Genomic DNA, 12,508 nt, shown 5'->3' on the forward strand with positions numbered 1-12,508 from the left:
GAAGGTCGGTATCGATATCTATATTTTTTACTTTAGAAGGAAATCATAGTTTTTTTCTCAGGTGTTGTGGACTTTCAGACCATACATTTTGGCACGGTGCTTACAACGTCACTGTCAAAATCTGAAGGTCGGTATCGATATTTTTTCTTACACTTAATGCTTTAATGTGCCTCGTTGGTGCAGCAGGCAGCGCGTCAGTCTCATAATCTGAAGGTCGTGAGTTAGATCCTCACACGGGGCAGCAAAGATTTTAAAAAGACAGTGTTGTCTGAAGATGAAGTGAAAATTAATTCTCAATGGTTTTGGACTTTCAGACAATACATACTTTTGTCACGGTGGATGCCACATCTTAAGGTCGATATCTATATTTTTTACTTTAGAATGAAATCATTGTTTTTTTCTCAGGTGATGTCGACTTTCAGACCATACATTTTGGCACGGTGCTTACAACGTCACTGTCAAAATCTGAAGGGCGTTAGTGGTGGTGGAGAAACCACGCACAGGCAAGCTCCGAGTATGCCTCGACCCAAGAGACTTGAACAAGGCTATCAAACGGCCCCATTACCCTTTACCGACGCTAGATGGTATCACGCACAAGCTAGCGGGAGCACACTACTTCAGTGTCATGGACGCTAGATCAGGCTACTGGGCTATCAAGCTCACAGAAGAGTCATCTAAGCTCACAACATTCAACACACCGTTTGGACGCTACAGGTTCCGTCGCCTGCCTTTTGGGATTATCTCAGCCCAAGACGAGTTTCAGCGAAAGATTGACGAAGTATATGAAGGCCTCGACGGAGTTGTGGCAATTGTGGACGACATCCTTGTTTATGGTCGAACCAAAGAGGAGCACGACCGAAACCTCCGCGCGATGCTGCAAAGGTCCCGCGAGAGAGGAGTCCGGCTCAACCCCGAGAAGAGCACAGTCAGCGCTACAGAGGTCAGCTACTTCGGACATCTTCTCACAGCGAATGGAATCAAGCCAGATCCACAGAAGATCTCAGCCATAAAAGAAATGGAGCCACCAAAGAACCGTGCAGAGCTGGAAACAGTGCTTGGCATGGTCAACTACTTAGCCAAGTTCGCACCCAGCCTCTCCAATGCTAATGCACCCCTGCGTCAACTGCTAAAGCAGTCCAGTGAGTTTCTTTGGGACAAGCAACACGACATTGCTTTCCAGAATGTGAAAGACTTGATCACGAGAGAACCAGGACCAATCCTTGCCTACTACGACCCCAACAAAGAGCTCAGACTCCAAGTGGACGCGTCGAAGTATGGACTAGGTGCAGTGCTACTGCAAGAAGGAAAGCCCATCGGCTACGCTTCCAAATCTCTCACAGACTGTGAAATCAACTACGCTCAAATCGAAAAGGAGCTCTATGCCATTCTGTTCGGATGTAAACGTTTCCATCAGTACGTATATGGACGACAAGTCATTGTGGAATCCGACCACAAGCCCCTTGAGTCAATCATGAGGAAACCACTAGCTGCAGCCCCGCCAAGGCTACAGAGAATGATCCTTCAACTACAAAAATACGACTTCACAATCACTCACCGTCCAGGCAAAGACATCCCTGTCGCAGACACACTCTCCAGGAAGTTTCTTACCTACAAGGACAGCAGCCTCAGTGAGGGCATGGACATGCAAGTGCACACTGTGTACAGCAACTTACCAGTTAGTGACACGAAACTGAAGGAGATCCAAGCAGAAACAGAAAAGGACTCACAACTCACACAGCTGAGGGAAGTCATACAGGATGGATGGCCTGAGGAGAGGAGAAAATGCCCTCAGAGCGTCTCAGAATTCTGGAACCATCGTGATGAACTATCACAGATCAACGGAATCATTTTCAAAGGAGAGAAAATCATTATTCCTACCAGTCACACGGGTCAGCAAAGCTTATAAAAAGACTGTTGTCTGAAGGTGAAAATTAATTCTCAGTTGTTTTGGACTTTCAGACAATACATACTTTTTTCACGGTGGAAACCACATCTTAAGGTCGATATCAAATTGTTTTACTTTAGAATGAAATCATAGTTTTTTTCTCAGGTAATGTGGTTTTTCAGACCATACATTTTGGCACGGTGCTTACAACGTCACTGTCAAAAAGTGAAGGTCGGTATCGATAATTTTTTCTTTCGATTTGCTGATTAAATCTTCCTCGTTAGCGTAGTAGGTACCGCGTCAGTCTCATAATCTGAAGGTCGTGAGTTCGATCCTCACACGGGGCAGCAAAGCTTTTAAAAAGACAGTGTGGTCTGAAGATGAAGTGAAAATTAATTCTCAGTGGTTTTGGACTTTCAGACAATACATACTTTTCTCACGGTGGATACCACATCTTAAGGTCGATATCTATATTTTTTACTTTAGAATTAAATCATTGTTTTTTTCTCAGGTGATGTGGACTTTCAGACCATACATTTTGGCACAGTGCTTACAACGTCTCTGTCAAAATCTGAAGGTCGTTATCGATATTTTTTCTTTACGCTTAACGTTTAAATGTTCCTCGTTGGCGCAGCAGGCAGCGCGTCAGTCTCATAATCTGAAGGTCGTGAGTTCGATCCTCACACGGGGCAGCAAGTCTCTTAAAAAGAAAGTGTTGTCTGAAGATGAAGTGACAATTAATTCTCAGATGTTTTGGACTTTCAAACAATACATACTTTTGTCAAGATGGATACCACATCTTAAGGTCGATATCTATATTTTTTACTTTAGAATGAAATCATTGTTTTTTTCTCAGGTGTTGTGGTTTTTCAGACCATACATTTTGGCACGGTGCTTACAACGTCACTGTCAAAAAGTGAAGGTCGGTATCGATATCTATATTTTTTACTTTAGAATGAAATCATTGTTTTTTTCTTAGGTGTTGTGGACTTTCAGACCATACATTTTGGCACGGTGCTTACAACGTCACTGTCAAAATCTGAAGGTCGGTATCGATATTTTTTCTTACACTTAATGATTTAATGTGCCTCGTTGGTGCAGCAGGCTGCGCGTCAGTCTCATAATCTTGAGGTCGTGAGTTTGATCCTCACACGGGTCAGCAAAGCTTTTAAAAAGACTGTTGTCTGAAGGTGAAAATTAATTCTCAGTTGTTTTGGACTTTCAGACAATACATACTTTTGTCACGGTGGATACGACATCTTAAGGTCGATATCTATATTTTTTACTTTAGAATAAAATCATTGTTTTTTTCTCAGGTGTTGTGGTTTTTCAGACCATACATTTTGGCACGGTGCTTACAACGTCACTGTCAACAAGTGAAGGTCGGTATCGATAATTTTTTATTTCGATTTGTTGATGAACTGTGCCTCGTTAGCGCAGTAGGTAGCGCGTCAGTCTCATAATCTGAAGGTCGTGAGTTCGATCCTCACACGGGGCAGCAAAGCTTTTAAAAAGACAGTGATGTCTGAAGATGAAGTGACAATTAATTCTCAGCTGTTTTGGACTTTCAGACAATACATACTTTTGTCACGGTGGATACCACATCTTAAGGTCGATATCTATATTTTTTACTTTAGAATGAAATTAATTCTCAGTGGTTTTGGACTTTCAGACAATACATACTTTTGTCACAGTGGATACCACATCTTAAGGTCGATATCTATATTTTTTACTTTAGAATGAAATCATTGTTTTTTTCTCAGGTGATGTGGACTTTCAGACCATACATTTTGGCACGGTGCTTACAACGTCACTGTCAAAATCTGAAGGTCGTTATCGATATTTTTTCTTTAAGCTTAATGTTTAAAAGTGCCTCGTTGGTGCAGCAGGCAGCGCGTCAGTCTCATAATCCGAAGGTTGTGAGTTCGATCCTCACACGGGGCAGCAAAGCTTATAAAAAGACACTGTTGTCTGAAGGTGAAAATTAATTCTCAGTGGTTTTGGACTTTCACACAATACATACTTTTGTCACGGTGGAAACCACATCTTAAGGTCGATATCAAATTGTTTTACTTTAGAATGAAATCATTGTTTTTTTCTCAGGTGTTGTGGTTTTTCAGACCATACATTTTGGCACGGTGCTTACAACGTCACTGTCAAAAAGTGAAGGTCGGTATCGATAATTTTTTCTTTTGATTTGTTTATTAAACGTGCTTCGTTAGCGCAGTAGCTACCGCGTCAGTCTCATAATCTGAAGGTCGCGAGTTCGATCCTCACACAGGGCAGCAAAGCTTTTAATAAGAAAGTGTTGTCTGAAAATGAAGGGAAAATTAATTCTCAGTGGTTTTGGACTTTCAGACAATACATACTTTTGTCACAGTGGATACCACATCTTAAGGTCGATATCTATATTTTTTACTTTAGAATGAAATCATTGTTTTTTTCTCAGGTGATGTGGACTTTCAGACCATACATTTTGGCACGGTGCTTACAACGTCTCTGTCAAAATCTGAAGGTCGTTATCGATATTTTTTCTTTACGCTTAATGTTTAAAAGTGCCTCGTTGGTGCAGCAGGCAGTGCGTCAGTCTCATAATCTGAAGGTCGTGAGTTCGATCCTCACACGGGGCAGCAAAGGTTTTAAAAAAACAGTGTTTTCTGAAGATGAAGTGAAAATTAATACTCAGTGGTATTGGACGTTCAGACGATACATACTTTTGTCACGGTGCTTACAACGTCACTGTCAAAATCTGAAGGTCGGTATCGATATCTATATTTTTTACTTTAGAATGAAATCATAGTTTTTTTCTCAGGTGTTGTGGTTTTTCAGACCATACATTTTGGCACGGTGCTTACAACGTCACTGTCAAAAAGTGAAGGTCGGTATTGATAATTTTTTCTTTCGATTTGTTGATTAAATGTGCCTCGTTAGCGCAGTAGGTAGCGCGTCAGTCTCATAATCTGAAGGTCGTGAGTTCGATCCTCACACGGGGCAGCAAAGATTTTAAAAAGACAGTGTTGTCTGAAGATGAAGTGAAAATTAATTCTCAATGGTTTTGGACTTTCAGACAATACATACTTTTGTCACGGTGGATGCCACATCTTAAGGTCGATATCTATATTTTTTACTTTAGAATGAAATCATTGTTTTTTTCTCAGGTGATGTGGACTTTCAGACCATACATTTTGGCACCGTGCTTACAATGTCTCTGTCAAAATCTGAAGGTCGTTATCGATATTTTTTCTTTACGCTTAATGTTTAAAAGTGCCTCGTTGGCGCAGCAGGCAGCGCGTCAGTCTCATAATCTGAAGGTCGTGAGTTCGATCCTCACACGGGGCAGCAAAGATTTTAAAAAGACAGTGTTGTCTGAAGATGAAGTGAAAATTAATTCTCAATGGTTTTGGACTTTCAGACAATACATACTTTTGTCACGGTGGATGCCACATCTTAAGGTCGATATCTATATTTTTTACTTTAGAATGAAATCATAGTTTTTTTCTCAGGTGTTGTGGTTTTTCAGACCATACATTTTGGCACGGTGCTTACAACGTCACTGTCAAAATCTGAAGGTCGGTATCGATATCTATATTTTTTACTTTAGAAGGAAATCATAGTTTTTTTCTTAGGTGTTGTGGACTTTCAGACCATACATTTTGGCACGGTGCTTACAACGTCACTGTCAAAATCTGAAGGTCGGTATCGATATTTTTTCTTACACTTAATGCTTTAATGTGCCTCGTTGGTGCAGCAGGCAGCGCGTCAGTCTCATAATCTGAAGGTCGTGAGTTAGATCCTCACACGGGGCAGCAAAGATTTTAAAAAGAAAGTGTTGTCTGAAGAATAAGTGACAATTAATTCTCAGATGTTTTGGACTTTCAGACAATACATACTTTTGTTTCGGTGGATACCACATCTTAAGGTCGATATCTATATTTCTTACTTTCGAATGAAATCATAGTTTTTTTCTCAGGTGTTGTGGACTTTCAGACCATACATTTTGGCACGGTGCTTACAACGTCAGTGTCAAAATCTGAAGGTCGGTATCGATATTTTTTCTTACACTTACCGATTTAATGTGCCTCGTTGGTGCAGCAGGCAGCGCGTCAGTCTCGTAATTTGAAGGTCGTGAGTTTGATCCTCACACGGGGCAGCAAAGCTTTTAATAAGAAAGTGTTGTCTGAAAATGATTTTGACGTTCAGACGATACATACTTTTGTCACGGTGCTTACAACGTCACTGTCAAAATCAGAAGGTCGGTATCGATATCTATATTTTTTACTTTAGAATGAAATCATTGTTTATTTCTTAGGTGTTGTGGACTTTCAGACCATACATTTTGGCACGGTGCTTACAACGTCACTGTCAAAATCTGAAGGTCGGTATCGATATCTAGTTAGTAGTGGTGAAGGTCGTTATCGATATTTTTTTGTAGTTGTAGCTAGTTAATGGCGGTTTTTCTCAGGTGTTGTGGTTTTTCGGACCATACATTTTGGCACGGTGCTTACAACGTCACTGTCAAAAAGTGAAGGTCGGTATCGATATCTATATTTTTTACTTTAGAATGAAATCATTGTTTTTTTCTCAGGTGTTGTGGTTTTTCAGACCATACATTTTGGCACGGTGCTTACAACGTCACTGTCAACAAGTGAAGGTCGGTATCGATAATTTTTTATTTCGATTTGTTGATGAACTGTGCCTCGTTAGCGCAGTAGGTAGCGCGTCAGTCTCATAATCTGAAGGTCGTGAGTTCGATCCTCACACGGGGCAGCAAAGCTTTTAAAAAGACAGTGATGTCTGAAGATGAAGTGACAATTAATTCTCAGGAGTTTTGGACTTTCAGACAATACATACTTTTGTCACGGTGGATACCACATCTTAAGGTCGATATCTATATTTTTTACTTTAGAATGAAATCATTGTTTTTTTCTCAGGTGTTGTGGTTTTTCAGACCATACATTTTGGCACGGTGCTTACAACGTCACTGTCAACAAGTGAAGGTCGGTATTGATAATTTTTTATTTCGATTTGTTGAAGAACTGTTCCTCGTTAGCGCAGTAGGTAGTGCGTCAGTCTCATAATCTGAAGGTCGTGAGTTCGATCCTCACACTGGGCAGCAAAGCTTTTAAAAGACAGTGTTTTCTGAAGATGAAGTGAAAATCAATTCTCAGTGGTATTGGACGTTCAGATGATACATACTTTTGTCACGGTGGAAACCACATCTTAAGGTCGATATCAATATTTTTTACTTTAGAATGAAATCATTGTTTTTTTCTCAGGTGTTGTGGACTTTCAGACCATACATTTTGGCCCGGTGCTTACAACGTCTGTCAAAATCTGAAGGTCGGTATCAATATTTTTTCTTTACGCTTAATGTTTAAATGTGCATCGTTGGCGCAGCAGGCAGTGCGTCAGTCTCATAATCTGAAGGTCGTGAGTTCGATCCTCACACGGGGCAGCAAAGCTTTTAAAAAGACAGTGTTGTCTGAAGATGAAGTGAAAATCAATTCTCAGTGGTATTGGACGTTCAGATGATACATACTTTTGTCACGGTGCTTACAACGTCACTGTCAAAATCTGAAGGTCGGTATCGATATCTATATTTTTTACTTTAGAATGAAATCATTGTTTTTTTCTTAGGTGTTGTGGACTTTCAGACCATACATTTTGGCACGGTGGATGCCACATCTTAAGGTCGATATCTATATTTTTTACTTTAGAATGAAATCATTGTTTTTTTCTCAGGTGACGTGGACTTTCAGACCATACATTTTGGCACCGTGCTTACAATGTCTCTGTCAAAATCTGAAGGTCGTTATCGATATTTTTTCTTTACGCTTAATGTTTAAAAGTGCCTCGTTGGCGCAGCAGGCAGCGCGTCAGTCTCATAATCTGAAGGTCGTGAGTTCGATCCTCACACGGGGCAGCAAAGATTTTAAAAAGACAGTGTTGTCTGAAGATGAAGTGAAAATTAATTCTCAATGGTTTTGGACTTTCAGACAATACATACTTTTGTCACGGTGGATGCCACATCTTAAGGTCGATATCTATATTTTTTACTTTAGAATGAAATCATAGTTTTTTTCTCAGGTGTTGTGGTTTTTCAGACCATACATTTTGGCACGGTGCTTACAACGTCACTGTCAAAATCTGAAGGTCGGTATCGATATCTATATTTTTTACTTTAGAAGGAAATCATAGTTTTTTTCTTAGGTGTTGTGGACTTTCAGACCATACATTTTGGCACGGTGCTTACAACGTCACTGTCAAAATCTGAAGGTCGGTATCGATATTTTTTCTTACACTTAATGCTTTAATGTGCCTCGTTGGTGCAGCAGGCAGCGCGTCAGTCTCATAATCTGAAGGTCGTGAGTTAGATCCTCACACGGGGCAGCAAAGATTTTAAAAAGAAAGTGTTGTCTGAAGAATAAGTGACAATTAATTCTCAGATGTTTTGGACTTTCAGACAATACATACTTTTGTTTCGGTGGATACCACATCTTAAGGTCGATATCTATATTTCTTACTTTCGAATGAAATCATAGTTTTTTTCTCAGGTGTTGTGGACTTTCAGACCATACATTTTGGCACGGTGCTTACAACGTCAGTGTCAAAATCTGAAGGTCGGTATCGATATTTTTTCTTACACTTACCGATTTAATGTGCCTCGTTGGTGCAGCAGGCAGCGCGTCAGTCTCGTAATTTGAAGGTCGTGAGTTTGATCCTCACACGGGGCAGCAAAGCTTTTAATAAGAAAGTGTTGTCTGAAAATGATTTTGACGTTCAGACGATACATACTTTTGTCACGGTGCTTACAACGTCACTGTCAAAATCAGAAGGTCGGTATCGATATCTATATTTTTTACTTTAGAATGAAATCATTGTTTATTTCTTAGGTGTTGTGGACTTTCAGACCATACATTTTGGCACGGTGCTTACAACGTCACTGTCAAAATCTGAAGGTCGGTATCGATATCTAGTTAGTAGTGGTGAAGGTCGTTATCGATATTTTTTTGTAGTTGTAGCTAGTTAATGGCGGTTTTTCTCAGGTGTTGTGGTTTTTCGGACCATACATTTTGGCACGGTGCTTACAACGTCACTGTCAAAAAGTGAAGGTCGGTATCGATATCTATATTTTTTACTTTAGAATGAAATCATTGTTTTTTTCTCAGGTGTTGTGGTTTTTCAGACCATACATTTTGGCACGGTGCTTACAACGTCACTGTCAACAAGTGAAGGTCGGTATCGATAATTTTTTATTTCGATTTGTTGATGAACTGTGCCTCGTTAGCGCAGTAGGTAGCGCGTCAGTCTCATAATCTGAAGGTCGTGAGTTCGATCCTCACACGGGGCAGCAAAGCTTTTAAAAAGACAGTGATGTCTGAAGATGAAGTGACAATTAATTCTCAGGAGTTTTGGACTTTCAGACAATACATACTTTTGTCACGGTGGATACCACATCTTAAGGTCGATATCTATATTTTTTACTTTAGAATGAAATCATTGTTTTTTTCTCAGGTGTTGTGGTTTTTCAGACCATACATTTTGGCACGGTGCTTACAACGTCACTGTCAACAAGTGAAGGTCGGTATTGATAATTTTTTATTTCGATTTGTTGAAGAACTGTTCCTCGTTAGCGCAGTAGGTAGTGCGTCAGTCTCATAATCTGAAGGTCGTGAGTTCGATCCTCACACTGGGCAGCAAAGCTTTTAAAAGACAGTGTTTTCTGAAGATGAAGTGAAAATCAATTCTCAGTGGTATTGGACGTTCAGATGATACATACTTTTGTCACGGTGGAAACCACATCTTAAGGTCGATATCAATATTTTTTACTTTAGAATGAAATCATTGTTTTTTTCTCAGGTGTTGTGGACTTTCAGACCATACATTTTGGCCCGGTGCTTACAACGTCTGTCAAAATCTGAAGGTCGGTATCAATATTTTTTCTTTACGCTTAATGTTTAAATGTGCATCGTTGGCGCAGCAGGCAGTGCGTCAGTCTCATAATCTGAAGGTCGTGAGTTCGATCCTCACACGGGGCAGCAAAGCTTTTAAAAAGACAGTGTTGTCTGAAGATGAAGTGAAAATCAATTCTCAGTGGTATTGGACGTTCAGATGATACATACTTTTGTCACGGTGCTTACAACGTCACTGTCAAAATCTGAAGGTCGGTATCGATATCTATATTTTTTACTTTAGAATGAAATCATTGTTTTTTTCTTAGGTGTTGTGGACTTTCAGACCATACATTTTGGCACGGTGCTTACAACGTCACTGTCAAAATCTGAAGGTCGGTATCGATATCTATATTTTTTACTTTAGAATGAAATCATTGTTTTTTTCTTAGGTGTTGTGGACTTTCAGACCATACATTTTGGCACGGTGCTTACAACGTCACTGTCAAAATCTGAAGGTCGGTATCGATATCTATATTTTTTACTTTAGAATGAAATCATTGTTTTTTTCTCAGGTGTTGTGGACTTTCAGACCATACATTTTGGCACGGTGCTTACGTCACTGTCAAAAAGTGAAGGTCGGTATTGATATTTTTGATTACACTTAATGATTTAACGTACCTCGTTGGCGCAGCAGGCAGCACATCAGTCTCATAATCTGAAGGTTGTGAGTTCGATCCTCACACGGGGCAGCAAAGCTTATTAAAAGCCAGCGTTGTCTGAAGGTGAAAATTAATTCTCAGTGGTTTTGGACTTTCAGACAATACATACTTTTGTCACGGTGTAAACCACATCTTAAGATCGATATCAAATTGTTTTACTTTAGAATGAAATCATAGTTTTTTTCTCAGGTGTTGTGGTTTTTCAGACCATACATTTTGGCACGGTGCTTACAACGTCTGTCAAAAAGTGAAGGTCGGTATCGATAATTTTTTCTTTCGATTTGCTGATTAAATCTTCCTCGTTAGCGTAGTAGGTAGCACGTCAGTCTCATAATCTGAAGGTCGTGAGTTCGATCCTCACACGGGGCAGCAAAGATCCTAAAAAGATAGTGTTGTCTGAAGATGAAGTGACAATTAATTCTCAGATGTTTTGGACTTTCAGACAATACATACTTTTGTCACGGTGGATACCACATCTTAAGGTCGATATCAATATTTTTTACTTTAGAATGAAATCATAGTTTTTTTCTCAGGTGTTGTCGACTTTCAGACCATACATTTTGGCACGGTGCTTACAACGTCACTGTCAAAATCTGAAGGTTGGTATCGATATTTGTTCTTTACGCTTAATGTTTAAATGTGCATCGTTGGCGCAGCAGGCAGCGCGTCAGTCTCATGGTCTGAAAGTCGTGAGTTCGATCCTCACACAGGGCAGCAAAGCATTTAAAAAGACAGTGTTGTCTGAAGATGAAGTGAAGATTAATTCTCAGTGGTTTTGGACTTTCAGACAATACATACTTTTGTCACGGTGGATACAACATCTTAAGTTCGATAACAATTTTTTTTTTACTTTAGAATGAAATCAAAGTTTTTTCTCAGGTGTTGTGGACTTTCAGACCATACATTTTGGCCCGGTGCTTACAACGTCTGTCAAAATCTGAAGGTCGGTATCAATATTTTTTCTTTACGCTTAATGTTTAAATGTGCATTGTCTCAGCCTCCAGTATTTATGCTGCAGTAGTTTATGTGTCGGGGGGCTAGGGTCAGTCTGTTACATCTGGAGTATTTCTCTTGTCTTATCCGGTGTCCTGTGTGTATTTAAATATGCTCTCTCTAATTCTCTCTTTCTCTCTTTCTGTCTTTCTCTCGGAGGACCTGAGCCCTAGGACCATGCCTCAGGACTACCTGGTATGATGACTCCTTGCTGTCCCCAGTCCACCTGGCCGTGCTGCTGCTCCAGTTTCAACTGTTCTGCCTGCGGCTATGGAACCCTGACCTGTTCACCGGACGTGCTTGTTGCACCCTCGACAACTACTATGATTATTATTATTTGACCATGCTGGTCATTTATGAACATTTTAACATTTTAACATTTTGACCATGTTCTGTTATAATATCCACCCTGCACAGCCAGAAGAGGACTGGCCACCCCTCATAGCCTGGTTCCTCTCTAGGTTTCTTCCTAGGTTTTTGGCCTTTCTAGGGAGTTTTTCCTAGGGAGTTTTTCCTAGCCACCGTGCTTCTTTCACATGCTTTGCTTGCTGTTTGGGGTTTTAGGCTGGGTTTCTGTACAGCACTTTGAGAATATCAGCTGATGTACGAAGGGCTATATAAAAATAAATTTGATTTGATTTGATTTGATTGTTGGCGCAGCAGGCAGTGCGTCAATCTCATAATCTTAAGGTCGTGAGTTCGATCCTCACATGGGGCAGCAAAGCTTATAAAAAGACTCTTGTCTGAAGGTGAAAATTAATTCTCAGTGGTTTCGGAATTTCACACAATACATACTTTTGTCAAGGTGGAAACCACATCTTAAGGTCGATATCTATATTTTTTACTTTAGAATGAAATCATAGTTTTTTTCTCAGGTGTTGTGGACTTTCAGACCATACATTTTGGCACGGTGCTTACGTCACTGTCAAAAAGTGAAGGTCGGTATTGATATTTTTGATTACACTTAATGATTTAACGTACCTCGTTGGCGCAGCAGGCAGCACATCAGTCTCATA

At 40.0% G+C, this 12,508-nt stretch overlaps 8 non-coding genes across 8 annotated transcripts; all 8 read left to right on the top strand.

Annotated features, from left to right (window-relative positions):
- Positions 1–3,310: 3,310 nt before the first annotated feature.
- trnam-cau (transfer RNA methionine (anticodon CAU)) lies at positions 3,311–3,383 on the top strand. Its single transcript has one exon. It is a non-coding gene; the product is annotated as a tRNA-Met (tRNA).
- A 1,423-nt stretch (positions 3,384–4,806) lies between these two features.
- trnam-cau (transfer RNA methionine (anticodon CAU)) lies at positions 4,807–4,879 on the top strand. The gene has a single exon. It is a non-coding gene; the product is annotated as a tRNA-Met (tRNA).
- A 272-nt stretch (positions 4,880–5,151) lies between these two features.
- On the top strand, positions 5,152–5,224 carry trnam-cau (transfer RNA methionine (anticodon CAU)). The gene has a single exon. It is a non-coding gene; the product is annotated as a tRNA-Met (tRNA).
- Positions 5,225–5,962: 738 nt separating this feature from the next.
- trnat-cgu (transfer RNA threonine (anticodon CGU)) lies at positions 5,963–6,035 on the top strand. Its single transcript has one exon. It is a non-coding gene; the product is annotated as a tRNA-Thr (tRNA).
- A 544-nt stretch (positions 6,036–6,579) lies between these two features.
- trnam-cau (transfer RNA methionine (anticodon CAU)) lies at positions 6,580–6,652 on the top strand. The gene has a single exon. It is a non-coding gene; the product is annotated as a tRNA-Met (tRNA).
- A 1,083-nt stretch (positions 6,653–7,735) lies between these two features.
- Positions 7,736–7,808, top strand: trnam-cau (transfer RNA methionine (anticodon CAU)). The gene has a single exon. It is a non-coding gene; the product is annotated as a tRNA-Met (tRNA).
- Positions 7,809–8,546: 738 nt separating this feature from the next.
- trnat-cgu (transfer RNA threonine (anticodon CGU)) lies at positions 8,547–8,619 on the top strand. The gene has a single exon. It is a non-coding gene; the product is annotated as a tRNA-Thr (tRNA).
- Positions 8,620–9,163: 544 nt separating this feature from the next.
- trnam-cau (transfer RNA methionine (anticodon CAU)) lies at positions 9,164–9,236 on the top strand. The gene has a single exon. It is a non-coding gene; the product is annotated as a tRNA-Met (tRNA).
- The last annotated feature ends 3,272 nt before the right edge of the window (positions 9,237–12,508 follow it).

Source organism: Salmo salar, chromosome 02 (genome assembly GCF_965601325.2).
Source record: "Salmo salar chromosome 02, fSalSal1, whole genome shotgun sequence".
In the NCBI taxonomy this organism is placed as follows: Eukaryota; Metazoa; Chordata; class Actinopteri; order Salmoniformes; family Salmonidae; genus Salmo; species Salmo salar.